At 45.3% G+C, this 21,290-nt stretch overlaps 1 long non-coding RNA gene across 1 annotated transcript; it reads right to left on the bottom strand.

The window, feature by feature from the left end:
- Positions 1-15,151: 15,151 nt before the first annotated feature.
- Positions 15,152-16,046, bottom strand: LOC135816692 (uncharacterized). Its single transcript, XR_010553460.1, has 2 exons — positions 15,825-16,046; positions 15,152-15,436 (listed from the first exon to the last, which is right to left on the bottom strand). It is a non-coding gene; the product is annotated as an uncharacterized LOC135816692 (long non-coding RNA).
- Between the last annotated feature and the right edge of the window lie 5,244 nt (positions 16,047-21,290).

Raw genomic sequence — 21,290 nt, 5'->3', positions numbered from 1 at the left:
AAGAGGTGATGTTATTTTTGCGAAAATCCCTGCAAGTAAAGAAGACGACATACAATGCAATCCCCTTAAAATAAGCACTTTTTCTTTCTACAAGGTAATCACAAACCATAATGGTGCAAACGCTGGCAAAAACACAGAGATATGCACATAGCGATGGCAGCAGAAGCACTGGAGGCGGGGCAAGAGCAGCTAAACCGACCAGGGGTCTCGGTTATAGCACTGCTCATGCGCGCCGAACAGAAAAAATACGAAACTAGAAAAAATTAACGGGAGCACTAAAGAGAAAATGGGAAATAAGGTTATGCAGCTTCCCCTCGTATGTTATTACTATAAGTTAGAACCTTTCAAGTTGGAAGTGCACATCCAATACGGGCTAGAGCTGAATGGCAGTTAAATATAGAACGTCAGTACCGTCGTTCAGTGGCATGCAATGTTATCGCAATACCTGATTGTCAAGTAACTGCTGAACATTATAGCATATCATTTACAGAAGTTCCTCGGCCCTTTTTATTGGCCCTTTTTGCTATTTCTACACATAAATTTAGTAGCAGTCGTGACTCTGGTGAGGCTTCCTGCTGTTTCATTTATAGAAAGAGGTTTTTAGAGCAGACCTGCTCTTTCCCATTCTCTCTAGAACAATATCGAACTCGTATATCAATCAATTATTACAATTTTTCTGCAAAATTGCCCTCATCAGCTATGAAATGGTATGCTAGCTTGCAAAAAAGTAGTTACATACATATTGTGAAAAAGGAGAAGGCCAAAATGTTACGAGTTATGGCTAACTGTCCACCAACGTAACCAGATATTACACAGTCAGCGAGTGCGACAAAATGGCGCAAAACTGACAAGGAGTACTGAGACATCCGGCGACCTGACACCTTGCTCCAACACTTCTCCAAGGCACAAACCAACTTCCTTCCAACTTGGGAGGCTCAGGTTCAGAAAGGTCCAAGAGAGGAAGGGAAGCACAACGAAGAAGAGCACGAGCCATGCATCACGGCAACAAAGAATGCCGAAAGTTATTGGATGATGACAAAACTAGTAAGTCGTGTGGAAGTACTTGTTATTGCACATAACTAGTCCATCATACATGATAGTGGGGTTCAGTAGGCTGTTGACCTTTCGGTTTGTCACAATTCGTCTCCGCTTAGCTGCCCCGTTCTATATTTATTACATAAGCTTGAACCTCCCAAGTTGGGTGATCTGTTGCCTTGCGTCGTCCAGGTGTAGCAAGGTTGGTATGTCCAATAGTCTTACTCGTTTCGTCATCATCCAGTCATTTTCGGCGTTCTTTGTTGCCGTAATGTGTAGCTCGTGCTCTTCTTCGTTGCGCTTTCCTTCCCCACTTGGACCTCTCCAAACCTTAGCCTTGGAGAATGGTTGGAGCTAGGTGTCAGGTCGCCTAATGTTTCAGTACTCCTTGTCAGTTGTGTGCCATTTTGTCGCCCTCGCTGACTGTATAAGATCTGGTAAAGTTGGTGGGCTGTTAGTCATAACTCGTAACATATTGTCCTTCCCCTTTTTCACAATAATTTATTTGGCTCACTCTCCGAGTTGAACTTTACATACATAATATTTGTGATGCTATGTCGTGCTACACACACACGCACACACAGTGAACTATATAGGATCAACGCAACACAGCTTCCAATCAGCAAGAGCGGCGGCATGAGGTGAAAGCATAGCTCATAGATAAGAAGAGTACATGTTGACGAATATGGTTCTAACTCTTAGTGTAGAAGTATGGTGTTAGATGTGGCGCATACAGGTTTTAATGTAACAGAGCGTGGGACTTGAAGTACTTTTTATTCATCACTCTAACAATTTGCATGGATGTATATTATCGTTATACGCTTGTTTACGCTGACATCACCAAGCAAGCATCACCAAGCAAGCTTGGCTAATATTTGCATAAGCCAACTGTACAAAAGAAATGAGGAACGCGCGAGACCAGTGAGATGAACACACACATGCAACAGCAGAATAGTCAAAAGGAATATACATGTAATAAGACAGTCCTAAAACACACGCCATGTCAACTATTTACTTCAACAAATAAAACTGGAAATGGATGAATACCGGAATCATGACAGCTGAGGGTACATAGTGTCAAAGCGACATAACACTGGTATTGTGAACTTGATTCCGCTCCATTCGAGGAAAAAATTGAAAACAAGTCCCGAAAACAAGAACTTAGGTCAAAATGTCACCTCGTCACGGACCATGCCATATGACTCCCGCCGCTCGCTTGGAAAGAGGACGATTCTTCGCCTTCCCTCACTACATGGCCGGACCACAGCAGTCTTCGTTGCCTGCAGACTTGGGATAGTGGGGTCGGCTCGGTTGTGGCACACAGCGCTGTGTTCGAGATTCGTTGTGGGTACGTGATACCAACGATGGTATGTAGTTTCTTCCTGTGCCACACATTGACGACGTCGGTTAATGTTTGCGATAAGGTCCAAAGCGCACAATTGTACAGCAAGACAGGCAATATCAGGCAGGAAAACATACACAGCCTGGAATTCAGGTTAAACTTTTACTCGCAATAGCATCGTCCAAATTGGGTATTTTTATACACCCGTGATCCCGTTGTTCCTATATGGGAACATACCTCTCACCCAGGTATCCTTGGTCCAAATTTAAATATATATTTGACACGTAGGGTAAACAACCAAAATGATTGTATAAGTTTCGTAATGATTGTACAATTCCTTTATGGGTCAGGATGAAAAAGGTTAAACTACATTCTCTATTAAGAAATTAGAGGCAATATGCCATGTACTGCTCTTTTCTCTCCGAAACTTGAATCATACTGGCCACTCACACCAATCAAGAGGGCCCTCGGCCATTCGCTTTATATCCTGGGGAGCACATCAAACTATATCCACTGGGATTGGTGTGAGTTGCCAGTACGATTAAAGACAGATGTGAATTGATCAAAGAAGGATAGATTTACCATCACTGTGCATAAGAGTCAAACTGTAGCTCCATTTGAATTCTTTATTCTCACGATGGCACCATCACCAATAAGAGATAAATTTATGAGAAGGTGAGATTCTTGGTTAAAGGGGAAGTTAAGGCAAAAACTAAAATTTCACCAGTTGTAGTCTTCGGGGTGCTGAGTCGAATGGTCTTGGTCCGAGAAAGCTGAGACGCTCCCTTCCTACTTGAATCCCAATCGAACTCGCGCACTTCCACCGAAACTGGGTGACTGCGCCCTACGAGATGGGGATTTGTATGCAAAATGTCACTAAAAGCGCCATTTCGTTCTTATAAAAGCACGGATGACCGCGATTGGCCCATATGTTGTAGTCTTTTGGACGCTGAATCGACTGGTTTTGGTCCGAAAAGGCTGCGATGCAGCGTTCCTCCTTTATTCCCAATCGAACATGGTTGAAGAAGCGGTCACGTGCTCCTGGGTGCCAAAATCACCTGGTCACCACGCCAGCAGGCGACAACTTTCACACCAAGGTTCAACTCGAGTGACAGGACTGCACCCAAAAAAGGTCAAAACAGGCTGTAAGTTGTACCAAGAGTACATAACCTTTCTTTCTTGGTTGTACCCTGCAGGCACGGTGACCAGGTGACTGGTGTACGCAGGAGCACGTGACCGCTTCTTCAACCATGTTCGATTGGGAATTAGGGGCGAACGCTGCATCGCAGCCTTTTCGGACCAAAACCAGTCGACTCAGCGTCCAAAAGACTACAACATATGGGTCAATCGCGGTCATCCGTGCTTTTAGAAGAACGAAATGGCGCTTTAAGTGACATTTTGCATACAAATCCCCATCTCGTAGGGCGCAGTCACCCAGTTTCGGTGGAAGTGCGCGAGTTCGATTGGGATTCAAGTAGGAAGGGAGCGTCTCAGCTTTCTCGGACCAAGACCATTCGACTCAGCACCCCGAAGACTATAACTGGTGAAATTTTAATTTTTGCCTTAACTTCCCCTTTAAGCAGTTGGAAAGTGATTTACATCACTTTAAATTTTACAAGTATGGGAGAGGGTGAGCGCTGCAGGAGCAGATTGAGTTAATCAGCAGTGACCAGATTTCTTGTTTGAAAGCAGGTCGGTAGGAGACGTCACAAATGCTAGCAGGGAGGGCATTGTAGTATTCTAGGGACTTGTACAGTGGGGAGTCTTTACAGCGATCGGTTCTGGAGGGTGGAAGGTGCCAAGTGCGTGCGTGTCGAAGGCTGTACTGGGCCGTAACTTGAGCGGGGGTGTTGAGCATGCGTATGTGTTGTGGGGTATATTGGTATTTTATGGAGTGGGCAAGAAGGGTGAGCTTCACTTTGCGGCGAGAGATCATTGTCGGCCATTTGAGCCGATGGAGCAGTGTTGAATGAGTCAGAGGAGTGTAGAGGGGGAGACGGAGGCAGATTCTGGTCGCCTTGAGCTGGATTCGCTCAAGATGGTCAAGGGCTGCGATTGAGAGCGGGGTGACAGCAATGCATGCATATTCAATTATAGGCAGGATATATGTTTTGTAAATGAGAGAGAATGATTTAGTGTGTAGAGTTGATTTAAGCCTAAAGAAAATACTTGGTCAGCGTCAGCGATATTGTCGCTTATCTTTCAGCTTTGCTTATATGTCACCAATGCTCACTTGGCATCCCATTCAATCCCAATTTTGGTTAGTAAGTTAGTTTACTAATATCTCAAAGGTCTAGCTAGATTTCGAGAGGATTTCGAGAGCGACGGGTGGGTGATTCTGATTGATACAGCGCCGCATCAAAATACATTATCTTGTTGCGCTGTGCAGGCAAGAGTAGCGTAAGCCACAAGAAAGTAATCAGCTACTTGGGATCAGCTCTATTTTGCTGACCGGCCAAGATTGCTCGCTTCAGGGATCGCTCGTGAAGCTGAGATCGCAGCGCCCTCACCTCCAGCTCAACACTCGTAGTATCCAGCGCATCGTGGAGATTTTCAAGCAGTGTACGCGTCGTCGTCGTTCAAATTAAAATCTTGCAAAGAACGGCGTCTGATTTGAACAGGCTGTCGTGCTGCCCACGCGAAGTCCTATAGAGCAGGCGACCGTCACGATCGACTTCTCTTTAGAAAATAGCCAGGCAGCGGAGAGGATGAGAGATGAGCTTGCAAAAGCAAGAGAGTCGATCCCGACCAAACATATTTGTCACCAGCGCCGAAAGCAGCGAAAAAAAGTATGAACCCTTCCTTGGACAATAAATTCCTCATAGCTAGTTTAAACACACGGCGAGGAGACAATAATTTGATAACCGCAATCAATAAAACTTAAGCCTAATTTGTGTGTACAGAAAGATATAATTATAATTGGGTTGAAATTGTTCAAGTAACGTGTCGTGTTTAGTGCGGCCAAGCTTGGCCGTTAATGTTGTAGGTGTAATGTACTGCTGTTATGTGTTATCACGTAGTCTTTCCTTCCTTTCTCCTTTGTTCATTTCTCGCTTTGATTGTTAAAATTCACACTTGTAAATTTCACTGCTGTTGCTCTTAGTGTTATTTCTCTAACTTAGATTTTCTATAATATTTCAATTTTTGTTTCAGTGTCCTTTAGTACAACGACGATTCCTGATGAGTGTTGTACGAAAACTTGTTTGAATCCATAGTTTTTCCCTACACCATTTCTTCATATTTTCATCGTTTTATTGCACATCGTCTCCACCGTTTTTACATTGCATGAATAAAGTACAAAAAAGTCGGTTCAGCTAGTTTTATTGATTGCGGTTATCATAGCTAGTTGTCATTCTATACCTTACCTTCTAACATACCAAGTTTTATCACTTCAAGTGCAAGCGTTGATGTCTAAAGTCTAAGTAACAAATTGTCGAAAGATAAACGACAATATTGCTGACGTGGACCAAGTATTAAAATATTTACGGCTTTCTTCAGCACAAAGTAAAGGTGGGCTGACCATCTTAGGTCGTGCTGAAAGATGATGCCGAGGTGACGATGTTGTGTTACTGTTTCTACTTGAAGTAGGGTTTGCCCACGTTTTATTTCGGGTAGTCCTGGTGGGGGTCGGTCAGCATGGTAGAACGGGAGGATGACGGTTTTCGTTTTATTGACTAGCAGGTGCTAGCGCTCTAGCCGGTCTGCTGCGGCATCGACGCTTCTTTGTAGCGCAGCCTCAAACTCAATATAGCTGCCTGCAATGGCAACTAGTGCGGTGTCGTCCGCGAACTGGCTACACGAGGTTGTAGCATTTTCACAGGCAGTGGGCAGGTCAATGGTGTACGCCAGGAACAGAAGTGGTACCAGGACCGAGCCCTGGGGCACTCCCGCTGGTATTGGTATGAAGGCGGATGTTGTGCCTTCAACCTGCACCCGCTGTCTGCGTCCTGTCAAGTAGGCTTCCAGCTACTTGTGAGCCTTGCCGTCGACACCGTAGTGGCTCAGCTTTTTCAGCAAGCCTTGATGCCATACATGATCAAAGGCTTTACTAAGATCGAAGAAACACGTAACAACATGCTCCCCCGCATCCCTAGCTATGGATACCTGGTGAATCATCCGTGCGAGTTGCATTTCGGTCCCGTCTTGTTCCTGAAGCCGGATTGGTTGGAGGGTAAGTGCGGTGCTATGTGATTGTACAGACAAGAGTGGACTATTTTTTCTTGTGTTTTTGATATTATACTGAGCAGGGAGATGGGTCGGTAGTTGGTAGGATGGGAGGTGTTTCCCGACTAGGGGATAGGTGTAATAATTGCGTCTTTCCAATCCTGTGGTATATCTCCGGTTCTGAAGGACAGATTGTGGAGACTGGTGAGAGATGGGGAGATTCCCTTTGTAGTTTCTTTCAGGAGCCGAGTTGGGATGTTGTCAAAGCCTGGGCTCTTGCCAGTGTCTAGACTGCTTAGAAGCTTCTCGACCTCTTTCACCGTTGCTGCGATTGTATTTAGAGTATGACTGATGTTAGGGGTAGTGTTGATGTCTGGTGTAGTACAGGCGGTCTTGTCGATGGACTGTTGGCTTTGGGAGATAAAGAACTTGTTGAGAGCTGTTGCCTTCTCCATAGCCGTGGCTGCAGTGGAGTTGGCTGTCGATAGTGTGGGAATTGTTTGCTTAGGCGGTTTCTTCAGGTGCTTCAGTAGACGGTGGAGGTTTGTACCCGTTGGCGTTGTTTGCTGGACAAAATCGGACTTCGCCTGTCGCAAAAGAGCGGTTGCTCGGTAACGCTGGGCTGTGTACAGTTTCCAATCTGAGTCTAGTTGGGTTGCCTTGTACGTGCGGAACTGTTTGTGCTTTGTTTTGATCTGGCTGAGGAGATCCTTCATCATGTAGGAGTACGAGTGGGCGTAGTATTTTTGCGGGACTTGCTTCTGGTCACTTGGCAGTGGTGCACGGCTAGTTTCAGTATCTGGTCTCTCCATAAGTTTCAGAATGAGGTTACTGGCTGAGGGTCAGTGGGATGTGGATCGTACTGCAGATTGCAGGTAGCAAGAGCTTCACGCAGGGACGCAATGCGTTCCTCGCTCCACAACCAGTAGGTGCTCTGCTGTGTAGTACTGCTCTCATTTTCATTTTTTGTTATTATTACAGTTGGTTAGAGCATTGCTCGCGAATAGCAAGGTCCCTGATTCGAGTCCCGGTGGTGTGACTGATGATTGTTTTCTTTTTTCATATCTGGCTTGCAAGTGTTGAGTTTCGGAGAGAAAAGAGCAGTATGTGGCATGTGGCCTCTAACTTCCTAATACTTTGAAATTCTCCGTGAAGCCCACATTTTAAACTACATTCTCTGGTTTCTTCTCAACTTACAGATATGATAGTTGTGTAAGGCTATTGAATAATCCGGCAGGTAAAGAGGTAATTTTGTTTTCTGCTAGATTCCTGCAAAGAAAGATAAGGCAATACACGGAAATATTCTTCTCAAAAATGAACAACACACAATATGGGTGTGAATGTAAACCTCCTAGTTCATTAGTTCCGTAGTCAATTGTTCAAGGAATTGTGTTCCATTGATCATTAGCCTTTAGCATACTTTTGGAAGTTCCAGTACATCGTTTATATCATACTGTTGAATATTTAAATGTTTAGTCACTTGATGGCTTCAGTCCCGTAATTTTAACCAATGACCGGAAAAGGATAATAGTATTATATTCTGGAAACATATGCAAGTGAACATCAAACAAGTTGCCATAGTTTGTGGTGATACCTGTTTCTTTTCTTTCCATACCTCTAATTGGAAAATGCCTCTTCAATGTACATTTGTTTCGTCTTTAGTCATCTGTGTCCCTAAGGAATCAAAAGCTAAAGAAGAGCCGAGCAATTAGTGGTACAGTTGAACATCGATTATCCGACCACCTCTGGGCAGACAACTGTTAGGCGGTGTTCAGATAAGGCAAATGTTCTGGATAAGAAAAAAAACTGTCACTCACACACTTTCAGTGGCTATTACTAGCCGCACGACCTTTTTACTTTTTATTTTTCAAAATTTTCGTATTTTTTGATCGGCTCACTACATGCACAGTGGATACTCTACGGCACATGCGCCCAAAAAAAACTGTTACGGATAATCGAATGGTCAGATAGTCGATGTGCGTATAATCGATGTTCAACTTTACCTCGCTTACAAACACTCATGGCTTTCATAATGCATCATAATTATTATTATTGAGATTGTCTGCCCCTAAAATCTACTCTTTGACCAGTTTTAAAGGTGAATTTAAGCAAGAACTGCACAAACAGTTCTACGAGCATTGATTTCACTGCAGCGGAACTCGGCTGAATATGTAGCAACACATCGTATTGCGTTTTCTTTAGAAGCTTATCTCTGGTACACTTTTTATCATTCACTATCTCAGTGTCAGCATGCTTCTTTGACTTATCAAAGGCTTTTGACCGAGTCTGGCATGCTGGCCTCCTGGCCAAACTCGAGCATCTTGGTGTCCGTGGCATTGCCCTCACCTGGCTCACCAGCTACCTGACTCGCCGCCGACAACGCGTCAAGGTTGGCTCCGCTTTGTCATCATGGAAATCCATTCCAGCTGGAGTACCCCAGGGCTCTGTCCTGGGGCCTCTTCTTTTCCTGGTGTACACGATCGACCTCCCCCCAGCATGTACAAACTCTCACACTAAATGCAGCCAGTTCGCCGATGACACGGCACTCATCGCGACGCATTACACGAGGGATTTGTCAGCTGCATTCCTCCAACGTGCCGTGGACGCAGCAGGACGATGGTTGAAGGATTGGCATCTCCTCGTCAACACCACGAAAACCGTCGTCCTTTCCTTCCAACCCCAACACACCATCCACATCACGCTCCACTCGACTCGGCTGCAGCAGGTCCACCAACATAGGCACCTTGGTGTTACACTCCAAGACGATTTGCGATGGACCCAACACATCATAGAAACCACCAACAAAGCCAAAAAACTACTACACCAACTCCACAAGACACGTGGCACAATGAACGCTTCCAGCCTATTGTTAATATACACAACATACATCCGACCCGTTCTCGAATATGGCAGCCTTGCCCTCTCGAACACCACACAGCAACAGCGGGACACACTGGAGAGAATTCAACGCCGTGCTATACGCATCTGCCTTCGGATTCCCCTCTTTGCACCAGTTCACCACAGCTCCCTCCTCCATCACGCAAAGCTCCCCACCCTTAGCTCACGACTCCTTGTTAAACAAGCCCTACTAGCATGGGACATCCACCACCAAACCTCCCCACCACACCTGCAACAACCACATCTTGCACCACAACGTCAACACCAACCATACACCCTTCGACAGACAATGACCTACTCCATCGGACACGCACACACGAACAGGCACCGAGACTCCCCCATCAACAGTGCCCTCACCCTCTACAACTCACTCCCTATCGACATCACAACCCAACCTCGTAGAAATTCTTTCCGAAACAATGCATCCAGTCTTCTTTTGAGCAGTACCTGCTCCTGCTCCGCGCATCCCCCTGGTTTCTGATATCTCGAACGTGTACTTAACTATCTCGATCACCCCTGCTAACATTATTGCCCCCGCTTGTTTTTCATGATCCATTGCTTCTTGCCTCCCGGTTAATTTCCATCTAGCTGTTTCTGGCTAGTACCAGTTCTATCGCACTTATTAATCATCCTTATTGGCGTCACGCCATCGTGGAATAAAAGAATATATATAGTTCTGCAACATTACAATCAGATTGTATTTTGTATTGCTTTTATTTTACATCGCAAGTCAAACGGGCAATCATGCCCAATGTTATGATGACGATGGAAAGGGAGAAAAGATTAAGAACAAGATTAGTTATCCTGGATTATAGGGAGTAAAGAAAACAGTGAGTCTAGGAATCTCTCCTTAGATCATCCTAACATTGGATATGAAAGTAGACTTTCAATGGCCGTGAGAGTTGAGATGTGCTAGGGCAGGCAAACTAGAGGGGAATGCTAGGCTGTGAGATTCCGAAGTACATCTATTCTGTGTTTGTTTTATTTAATGCATTGCAAATCCAAGGATAATCATCCCCAAACGGATAAATCTAAGATAACCTGGTTAGGTGGAGTAAAGAAAACAGTTAGTATGGAGAACTCTCGGGAGAGGGAACATCCTAGCATAAGCCATGAAAGTAAACTTAAATAAACGCTTGAATCGCCATGTGGCAGGGCATGACTTTAAGGATTAGGGCAAAAGATTCCACATCTTAGCAGCAGCAAAAACTGGTCTGTGAGATCCGGAAGTACTGCGGATTTTGGGAAGGGGCAGATTGCAGGCATCCTGACCTCTTGTGGCACGGGGCAGTGAACTCTATTCCAGGAGTGATTTGAGCAGCAAACTGACATTGCCATGAAGAATGCGGTGTACGAGAAGCCGCAACTTGCAATCCTCCCGCTCGACAGCCGGACAAATGCCGAGTTGGGCATACCGTATAGTGTGGGTACGATTTTCACACGCAGACCTGTATGTCTTTATCTCTTTCTTTGCTCACCTATTGCTCATCACTTCTTTTGCAGATTTGTTATGATGGAAAGTGGGGAAGCCCCTCGATAGTCGAAAGCCTTTGGGGAATCCTTGTAATTTGCAATTTTGTTATTTTTTTACAGGCGTCTTTTACGGGCAAATTAACACAATGGTTTAAAATGCAATAAATCATACACTTGAGAAGAACTTAGAAGTTGCGACTTCGGCGGTAATAGTCATGAAGTTGATTGTTCCAACTAGGAACACACGCTTCTTGCCGAACTTGACACTTGACTGACTCACGACTGCCATCCGGAGCACACGAGGAGCACGTCGCACCTTCCACTCGGCAAACCTGCAAGAAAGCACCACTCCCTGCTCAATACACAGTGTTTCGGGGAATTCACCCCTCATCAGTTGAGCTTGAGTAGGCTGAGGAAGATTGTGCCTGAAAAGCACCACTTATATACTGCTCTCCAGGCCAAACCATCACCAGGGATACAAACTTACAGCGACGCTTTGTTTCCAGCGCGACAAACACCTCGTGAAGCTCCAGGTAGCAGCGTGAGTCAGAGTCGCTCATGGAGTTGTTATCAACAGACGTTGAGAGCCAGTATAGCTATTCGCAACGCTGTCACCTCCAACAACTAGTCGCACGTCCGCGTGAGGGACAACAATACAAACTTAGAAGTTGCGACTTCGGCAGTAATAGTCATGAAGTTGATAGTTCCAACTAGGAACACACGCTTCTTGCCGAACTTGACACTTGACTGACTCACGACTGCCATCCGGAGCACACGAGGAGCATGTCGCACCTTCCACTCAGCAAACCTGTCGCTCATGGACTTGTGATAAAAACTATCGGTTGTACCGAAATTATTTGGTGCATTTTATTTTCGGTAAAAATTGTCGGCACCAAAGTTACCGAAAGTAAAACACCACCGAAAATTTCTGCTTTTACAGTATCTGGCTTGCAAGTGTTGAGTTTCGGAGAGAAAAGAGCAGTACGTGGCATGTGGCCTCTATTAAATTTCTTAAAACTTTGAAATTCTCCGTGAATACCAAATTTGAAATTGAAGTTATTGGTTTTTTTATTAATAAATGATGAAAAAGGAGAAGGAAAAATGTTACGAGTTATGACTAACTGTGCATCAACGTAACCAGATCTTGTACGGTCAGCGAGTGCGACAAAATGGCACAAAACTGACAAGGAGTACTGAGACATTCGGAGACTTGACAGCTAGCACCAACACTTCTCCAAGGCGCAGACCAACTTCCTCTCTTGAACCCCTCCGAACCTGAGCCTTCCAAGGTGGAAGGTTTTTGGTTTGCGGCTTGGAGAAGTGTTGGAGCTAGCTGTCAAGTCTCCGAATGTCTCAGTACTCCTTGTCAGTTTTGTGCCATTTTGTCGCACTCGCTGACCGTACAAGATCTGGTTACGTTGATGCACAGTTAGTCATAACTCGTAACATTTTTCCTTCTCCTTTTTCATCATTTATTAATAAAAAAAACAATAACTTCAATTTCAAATTTGGTAGTCACGGAGAATTTCAAAGTTTTAAGAAATTTAATAGAGGCCACATGCCACGTACTGCTCTTTTCTCTCCGAAACTCAACACTTGCAAGCCAGATACTGTAAAAGCAAAAAATTTCGGTGGTGTTTTACTTTCGGTAACTTTGGTGCCGACAATTTTTACCGAAAATAAAATGCACCAAATAATTTCGGTACAACCGATACTGTATACGTGTAGTAATAGCACACTTACCTGGAGAATGGGTTTTACCGAAAATTTCCCTCTACCGAACCGCCGATTTTAGAGAATACCGAAAAAATTCCACCACCGAAAATTTCTGCTTTTACAGTATGAAAGAAAGAGAAAATCATCAGTCACACCACCAGGACTCGAACCAGGGACCTTGCTATTCGCGAGCAATGCTCTAACCAACTGGGCTACAGTATGACTCTTATCCACAGTGATGGTAAATCAATCCTTCGATCAATCCATATCTGGCTTGCAACATACTGGCAACTCACACCAATCAAGAAGGCCCTCGGCCATTCGCTTGACATCATGGGGAGCGCATCAAACTATGTCCACTGCCAGCAAATACAAGTTGCAATTTCAAATTTGGACTTCACGGAGAATTTTAAGAGAAGTTTTACGAAATTAGTGGCCTCTATTTTCCTAAAACTTCTGAAATTCTCCGTGAAGTCTAAATTTGAACTTGCAACCTGTATTTTCTGGCAGTGGACATAGTTTGATGCGCTCCCCATGATTCTTTCCGAAACAATGCATCCAGTCTTCTTTTGAGCAGTACCTGCTCCTGCTCCGCGCATCCCCCTGGTTTCTGATATCTCGAACGTGTACTTAACTATCTCGATCACCCCTGCTAACGTTATTGCCCCCGCTTGTTTTTCAAGATCCATTGCTTCTTGCCTCCCGTTAATTTCCATCTAGCTGTTTCTGGCTAGTACCAGTTCTATCGCACTTATTAATCATCCTTATTGGCGTCACGCCATCGTGGAATAAAAGAATAATAAAAATTAATAATGTTAAGCGAATGGCCGAGGGCCCTCTTGATTGGTGTGAGTTGCCAATATGATGCAAGCCAGATATGGATTGATCGAAGAAGGATAGATTCACCATCACTGTGGATAAGAGTCAAACTGTAGCTCAGGTGGTTAGCGCATTCCTCGCGAATAGCAAGGTCCCTGGTTCGAGTCCCGGTGGTGTGAGCCGTGTGACTGATGATTTTTTCTCTCTTTTATATCTGGCTTGCAAGTGTTGAGTTACGGAGAGAAAGGAGCAGTACGTGGCATGTGGCCTCTAATTTCCTAAAACCAATAACTTCATCCAGAAAAATAAAAAAAATAAAAAAAGGACATATGGATACGAGTTAAAGGGGAACTCCGGTCCAAAATCACCCCCATTTTTTATTGCGGAATCCATTAGAGCATGTCGTAAGTGGTAGAATGGCGAAAACCGGAAGCTTCTACGACAAGGATAACATACCTAAATTACCAATTGCAATTTTCCATATTTGGCACGAGGGGGCCCCCTCCCACCCTGTGACGTAAAACGTTCTCAGCCCGGTCCACTCAGATGAAATTTTCAAATAATTGAAGCAAGAATGAAAAGTCCTTGGCCATTGTTGAAGTGCTTGTTGTTCTGTGCCATGCCCGATTTATTGTCACGACTCGCTGCTGCGTCTCTGGATGCAACAATGTCACGAAGAAAGAGGCGCCTGCGGGCTGTCGTAGCATGGCTTTCCTCTGGCTGACGCGAACCTGACGACAGCTTGGCTATGGAGAGTATGTTGGAAGGATTTTTCTCCGACGAAAAATAATCGTGTCTGCACTGAGCATTTCACTGAGATGTGCTATGAAAGAGATTTCCAACAAGAGTTTGCACAAAGCATTGGTGGCTATAAGCAGAAGCAGCAGCGACGCTTGAAGCCAGGGTCTCTGCCATCCTGAAACTTGGCGGTGCATGTCACACTAATAGTTAGTAGCTCCTCTACCTCTGCTGCCAGCAAAAGCAGACCATCTTCGATTTACTTCCAGGAACGTGAGCACGATGAGGTAAGTGAACGGCATGATTGTGTGCCGTCCAGAACGTAGCTCTAAACGACTACAGTCCTACTCAAAGTCCTCTACTCAAAATCCTAGTCAGTGAAGTCGAGAATTGATGTAATGTACATGGAACGTTATCATGTGTGTTATTTCGGTTCTCTTTATCTGTAAGTTTCCATTGCGTTACTTTCCGGTTGCAGCTACACTGCCACAAATACAAGGTACAGTATGATTTGTAGTCTGGAAAATTTCCATGCAGTATGATTTGTAGTCTGGAAAATTTCCATGCTGTCATACTGAAGTGGGCACCAAAACGTGTCCACTTTTCGTACAATGGCATGAGAGCACGGGTACAGTCGGCATGTCTGTCCCACAATGCCAATATAGGGAGAGCGCACGCCAAAACCAAGGAGGGTGTGCTCAGGTACAGGCTGGAATACACCAAGAGCACAAAGTGGCCAAGAAGCTGCACGACAATGTCCTGCAACTTCTTGAAGGACCTGTTGAACGATGTGCATACAACCATTCTCGGCATTCGCAACGGCACACGGCACCGGCACAACCCCATGCTCCCGAACACAGTACAGTCTTGTGCCATTGTATCTGTCAACTTTACCAGATTGTTCGTGCAGCTGCATTGGTGCAAAGCATGCGCCCACCCGAAAACACAAATATTCCCCGAGTCAAGAATAGTTATAAATCGTGTCTGTCAACTGTTTTCTACATTCTGCATGCACATGTACCAATGATTATGTGAACGTCAACCAGGCCAAGAAGCATTATCATCATCATCATCATCATCATCATCATGTTCAACTGCTTCCTCAAAGCCCCAGTGCGCATCTGCATTGGCTTCTGGTACAGCTGCTTTATCTTCGATACCACGCAAGACGGTATCACACGCCGCTGCTTGCGTCCAAAGTATCCATGGGTGAACCATGTGTATTGTCTATACGCCACATGTCTCCAAATCCTGCACAAAACAGTTGGAGAGATGTAGATACACATACCACGAGTGTCTTCATGATTGTGTAAAAGTAAATAGTTTCGGATTCGAGTTAATATTTCTATGGGCTACTATACTATTACTAAAGACACTTTGGCCTTTTTTTCAAATTTACATCACTTTTACACACAGTTGAAACACTTACAGTGCTAGGAATAGTATGAATGAAAGACATCGTTGTACCAGTATAATTATATTGGCATGGGTGCAATAGAACTTCATGATTGTGTGATGGAAGTTGGTGAATTTGAATACTGTACACAAAATCATTGCACAACACTTCCCATCTACTTTGTACCGGTACATGAAACATGGAAAGAAAGGAAATAATGAAACCGATTCAGTGAATCCTCACCTGTTTGACCACGGTCCACACCTTGCCCGAAATTCTTCGAAGGAAAGCAATGCCACCTCGAGCACTGATTTTTGCAGGCAAACAACAGCAAACTCTGAGTGCTGCGTGACGCACTGCAGCCCTTCCTGCTCGCCGCGTTTACTGAAAGCTGCACGAACCTCCCAGCAACAAGTCGACTCGACCTCGCTCCACATCATGCTGCATTGTCCGCAACGGCATCAAGAAGTGCTTCTCACGCGAGCACTTGCAACCAAAGCGTTCTCTTCACGTTCATCTGTTTTGTAGTCTCAGAAATATTACTTGTAGACAGTTTCGATGCGCGCTTCGGCTCGAACCTAAAAGGCCTCGGTGTTGTTGAATCCGAAGTGGCGTCCACCTCCACACCTCCCGTGGTCTCCTCTTCCTCCAACATGATGATCGAATGAATACTAGTACAAGGGTTATTGATTGAAGAAAAAACAGTGAATACCTTTTTCAAAATTTCTGCAGGTCTACCATTTGAATAAAAAAATTTGGAGGTCACTGAGAACGTTTTACGTCACAGGGTGGGCGGGGGCCCCCTCGTGCCAAATATGGAAAATTGCAATTGGTAATTTAGGTATGTTATCCTTGTCGTAGAAGCTTCCGGTTTTCGCCATTCTACCACTTACGACATAATCTAATGGATTCCGCAATAAAAAATGGGGGTGATTTTGGACCGGAGTTCCCCTTTAAGAGTAACTCTCCATCACTGTAACATGATACTTTCTACTCTTAACTCGTATCCATATGTCCTTTTCTCATCTACATTTATTTATGGCGCAACATCCGGGTTTCAAAAAAAAAAGAAGATCAGAAAATTACGTAACAAGGCGAGACTCAGCCACCACGACGAAACTATCCACAAAACGCTGGACGGGGAAACCCCGACGAGAACGAGCACCACTGATACAAAGAATACTGGATCTCAGTAGGGAGAAAGAGTAACGGGTTCGCAGCAGACTCATGTGTCGTCGCGCGCGCACACGCACGCGCGAGACGAACTACCTTTACATTTGTCCCGCCACACAAACAAAAGGTCCAGTTTTATAGCTGTTCTTGACACCAAAGAGGTGCTCAAAAGTCGGGCGTGGAAGTGAAATAGGTGCACGTGAATAATACAACTAGTCCTAAACGGGACGGGAGACAAAGACGGCAGACGATGGAATACGATGGACACCAGACGGCAATTGGACAAATACAATAGAGACAAGATGAGAGAGTGCGTACACAACGGGGACGATATGAGAAAGAATACATACGGTGGGGACACAATACGGTGCAGCGGCATATACAATACATTCCAAGACAGCGCAGTAGCGTGTACCATGGGTCAGCAGCATGTACGACACAGAGACACAAAAGCAGCAGCATGTAAGACAAAGAGCTACACGTGCAACCTTCATCTAAAATGAAGAGCTACAAGCGCAACCACATGTACAACACATGACAACGGAGTATTCGCTACTACTCACATTGTAAGCGACAAAGACATTTAGAGAACACAGTGCACAACGGACTACAACCACCATGAGTAACAAACACTACAGGGGTGAAAGAACCACGCTCTACATTGACAACTCTCCCCTCATACTCACGACGCTTAGAATCCTCATGTTGCTTGTAGAGAGGGCTGAGAGATTTGGAGCGATAGGAAGGGGCATCCGGGCAAAAAAGCCTTACATAAAAAAAGCCTCCTCCCCACAGCTCCAAAACCCCCGAGCGCTCACATCGAGTCTGGCCTCCTCACTAACGTTCGCTGTTCGAAAACGAAAACGCTCCCCAGCTAGAGGTGCGAGCGTCGGTTCCGTACCAACCGCGGAACAAACAATTGTGACCTCCTGCGCCAGGAGATCATGAACTTCATGAAGCCATAGGGTAGGAAACCCCCACGACTATAACAAAGTTGGTGCTCGACCGAAAACTCATGTCAACATCTACAGGACTCAGGCGTACACTGCAAAGGCCAGCCATAGTGCAAAGCGACAGCCTCCTGATTGGTAATACAGCCAGCCAGAATGAGGCACCCTTCTCTAATAGTTCGAGAATTCGCCTCCTGTCCTGATCACCCAACATTTCAGCAGCCACGCTCGCCGCAGCCACAGCTTCCCTCCTTGGCTGCGCATGGGTCTGGGCCTTCGGCTCCTGCACGGCGCCCACAATCACTGCCACCGGAGTAGAGGCAACGTGGTCACTCCCGAATACTACACTCCTGTGACTCGGAGAGGCGGCAGGTCGAGAGGGCATATGCAGTGTCCCAAAGCAGCCACCCACAATACCCAGTACCAAAGAAATGCGGCGAGGCTGCCACCGCTGGTGCGCAGACATACCAACCAAATCCGGGATAGCCATCCCGCCATGCAAATATGGAGTCTCAACACCCTCCGATCACTGCCAGACAATGCAGGTTTCCCCACAAAAACTGGCAAAATAATCTGAGAGAGGCAAGTCTCCACAGGAGCAAGTGCCTCCTCACCTAAGTCCATAGCCCAAGTCAAGTATGTCCATTTGTGCGTTAAGGAGGCTCCAACCCTTTGGGGGTGATTTTTTTTCTTCATAAACCCCCTCCTTTTTGTGGATGAGTGTGCTCTATATCATCCCATGTTACTCCACAAAAAAATTCAGGGGGTGTTTCCGCGGAGATAAGGCTGTTTGAGGTGTATTTCTAGGGGTGGGTGTATTTATCGATTTCGGCCTAAATTTGCTTGTTTTGGGGTCATATTTCAGATTTACCAGTTGTCTGGCTTCTCTTTGTGATTGCAAGTCCTTTCACACATCACAGTGAAGCATTTGAGCAAGAAAATCTGGCAATCAACATTGACTACTCAGAAAAATAGTAATTTTGGTACAAAAATGAACTTCGCAGAAATGCCCGTCCGCAAAGTACAATTGGGTGCACAGCTTCATATTTTCTTCATGGACATGCCCTTTTTATTTTATTTTTGGGATCCTCATACTTCATAGAAACTAGAAATATATACTTTTAGGGGGGTTACCGTGCATTTTAGACCTCCACAAATAAAAATAGGACAGAAAATTGGCCGATTTTCCACCATTCTTGGAATTGTTATATTTCAGGTAAGGTGATCATTCTATGCATTCCTTGTGGTATTACTCCAATTTTTTGTGTCAAAAGCATTGAATGGTCCCCCAGATTGTTATAGTATACATGGAGACTAGATGAGGCCATGGTTCCTGGGCTTTTTAGCCCTTGATCTGGATATTGGCATGATCCATGCACAACGTTATTCATGGTCCAGGCCGAGGCCTACTGACCCTGAGCGCAGTTCAGACCAGCTTTGCATCACAACTCTTGCAATATTTCACTCCTAGTATTTCTCATAAAGCAACATGCAAAGAGCTTGAGGAGGATAACAATTATTATATTCTGGGGCGGGGGGGGGGGGGCAGTTTCATGTTTGTAGTACATGTACAATGTAGATGCAGGTTCAACTCAATATTGGCAATGAACGACTGCTAGTAATTGTAACACCCATTAGGTATAATCATAACACTATTCCCAATAACATGGAACAACCACAAGTGTATGTGGGTGCATGCGCATTGCACACATTGATACATACATGTACGCTTCCATGCACATGCTCACAAACAAGTACCCCTTGCACACACAAATACATGTACGTCATATACGCGCACCCGCAATAGCATACACCCACATGCAAATGCATACTCTTGAGCTTAGTTACCATATTCTGCTGTCTATGCACTTGTGCACACGTGCGCGCGCGCGCACACACACACAACATGCACTGCGCGCGCGCGCACACACACAATATGTAGGCTCACACGCGTGCCTGCGTATGTGCATGCACATAGTGCTTATGGGTACAGGTGCATGCATTCATCATAATAGAACTGGTGCGAGTAGTGTAGGAATATTTTCAAATCACTGGTGCTTTACAACACAACATTTACAAAAATACTTCACACTCTGACAATAGAGAATAGTACACTGCAAAACAACATACTCAATTTTCAGTGCTGCATTTTATTCAAGTGGACGCAGGTGATGACTTACTGCTGGCGACGTTGGCAGCTGACAGGTCACAGCTTTCGTAAATAGCCCAAGTCACTGAGCAGTAGCTCACCAACGATTTACCACTCACTCAAGACTGCAATGTTTTCAGCGTAGCAATATATTTCGCCACTTGAGAATTAGAAGTGGATCCACTTACCAGCGTCTGTGCACCCACTTCAGTCTCTCTCTCCAAAACGCGCTTACAGTAGGTTTTGGTCCCTGGTGTTACACAGCCATCGAGACGCTTGGCTCCGTTCTCCTTGGTCATTTTTTCGTCAAGCAAAATTGTTCAGGATCTCGAGAAATCGAGCTGTGAAGTCAACTTCTTGCTCACACCAGCGATGCTTTTGAAAACATGCCCTGATACCCACTGACACAATGGAAGAAAAAACAACAGGAACCTCGATGGGGCCCAGGGAAGACTGCAGGTGAAGAATGAAACAATATTCCCTGATAAGACTGTCGATCGCGGAGTTCAAATTTTAGTAAGTTGAGATGGGAATTTCCCAACTTTTCGCACTTATCGGCAAAAACAAGACTTTTGCCTGCAAAAAACAGAGCGCCAGACCGGCTGCGCAGCGCAGAAGGTTGGAGCCTCCTTAAACCAGGTGTCATCGCAGCATGAGGCTCAACAGCTTCAAATTCTATTTGAACGTTCAGCTCTTGTATCCAGATGCAGCGTTGCTGGAAATTAGTAGGTATTCGTAGTTATTTGAGATAGTGGAGGGCACACCCTGGCAATGTTGTGAAGGACGGCGCATCGATTGAGGCTATTGAATGCATTCTGGGCATCCACCAACAACAAAGCCTCCGTTTTGGCATGCTGAAAAGCAATTTCCATTGCCTGATGGATCGACTCCAAGGCGCGTTGGGATCCTGGTAGAGGCCTGTTCAACGCCACACAACTCCATAATATCGGACCTCATTACACACAAGGCCTTTGAACTAGTTCGGCGAAGTACCTTACCCACCCCGATAGGTCTAACTACAGGATTTGTGTTAAGCGCAATGAGACAGCAGGCAACATAGGGTGCCAACGACCCTTCCGGTAATTGGACTGTAAATATCATACCCATAAAATGGCTATGGAATCACATAAGTCAGTCGATGCACCCTTATAGCACATACACATTCTGCGCCAAGTGCCAGAGTCCAAACCAGACGGGCCCGCCGATCCACGGACCGCCAAGGAAGTTTTTCTGTATCAAGTCAATATTAATTAATACAGGCATAGTCAATTTTAGTCACATGGCCCTGTGGTCCGGGAAGCAACACATCCGGACTAGGCACAGCAGGCACAGGGTGTTTCTGACGCAGGACATCACCAACCACGTAATCAGTGCCACCCACGGGCACCACATCATCCATAGCAAGAACCGGCGTAACAGACTGCTCCATCCTGCAAG

Source organism: Sycon ciliatum, chromosome 5 (genome assembly GCF_964019385.1).
Source record: "Sycon ciliatum chromosome 5, ocSycCili1.1, whole genome shotgun sequence".
Lineage (NCBI taxonomy): Eukaryota > Metazoa > Porifera > Calcarea > Leucosolenida > Sycettidae > Sycon > Sycon ciliatum.
Note: the sequence above shows the minus strand (reverse complement) of the source record. Positions and strands in the feature narration are given on the sequence as shown.